The sequence below is a fragment of the Etheostoma cragini genome, chromosome 12 (genome assembly GCF_013103735.1).
Source record: "Etheostoma cragini isolate CJK2018 chromosome 12, CSU_Ecrag_1.0, whole genome shotgun sequence".
Lineage (NCBI taxonomy): Eukaryota > Metazoa > Chordata > Actinopteri > Perciformes > Percidae > Etheostoma > Etheostoma cragini.
This window is the reverse complement of record NC_048418.1, coordinates 9,188,275-9,189,292: the sequence shown is the minus strand read 5'-3', so window position 1 is coordinate 9,189,292 and position 1,018 is coordinate 9,188,275. Positions and strand designations below refer to the sequence as shown.

General features: G+C 36.3%; 1 long non-coding RNA gene across 1 annotated transcript; it reads left to right on the top strand.

The window, feature by feature from the left end:
• LOC117954486 lies at positions 1 to 1,018 on the top strand. The gene is made up of 3 exons (XR_004658831.1): positions 1 to 56; positions 718 to 792; positions 948 to 1,018. It is a non-coding gene; the product is annotated as an uncharacterized LOC117954486 (long non-coding RNA).

The following is a 1,018-nucleotide window of genomic DNA, read 5'->3' as shown; positions in this document are numbered from 1 at the left end:
AGAGAAGAAAGTGTGTGGAGACCCAGAGATCAGTGTGGAGGCCCTGAAACGACTCAGTGAGTGTCTATGACAGTAAACACATTTCTGTACTGGTTGAAGAGATGACACTTTGTTTGTTTTTAGTCATGCTAGCTAATGATGATAATAATGATGATGATGATGATGATGATGATCATTATCTTTTTAAACTTTAAATCAATCGTCATCATCAGGTTAAAATGTTACTTTTCCGATTCATGTTTTCAAATTCCTATCAGCCTCAGATTTACTTTGTATTTCATGCTAATAAGCCCAGGTACTATGCTAACATGCTACACATGATAAATATTACAGTGCACCTGCTAAACATTAGCATGTTAACATGCTCACAAAATAACCTAAAGAATAATTCTGGATTTTTGCGATTTTGTTGTTTTGACCAATGTTTCAATAAGTTAAAATAACATTGTAATTGCTCAAATCTGAGTTCATATGATAATGCTAAAACAAAGGCAAACAGGATGTAAACAAGACAAAACTGTATTCAGATTATCCAAGTCACTTTATTTGGAGGTTACCAAAAACTAAAGTTAATAAGACCCTAGTTGTTAAAACCAGAATTAGCTGCCAAGCTGTAAATTAAGTGAGGGAAAAGCTTAGTAAGTGTTTGACTGAAATATTGTGGTAATGAGTCTACATGATTTGAATGCATCATGGTTGTTTCTATCTCCCCGTCAGCACGCTATGAGGACCTGGAACAAAGTGACGTTAGAGTGCACTACTTATGGAAAGCACTGACGAACTTCACCAATGGTCAGTTCGCTGTTTATCTGTCAACATTTTACAGACTATGTCTATCGTAGTGAATGTCTACAACATGCCCTATGCGCTGCGTCATTCGAAGTCTGAAGTGTTTTGGTGTATTTGTTGTGTTGAAAATAAACAACAATTTTGAATTTTGTTTTCAGAGGATCGCAGCAGGTTTCTGAGGTTTGTGACTGGTAGAAGTCGTCTACCTGCGCCTATCTACGTCTTTCCT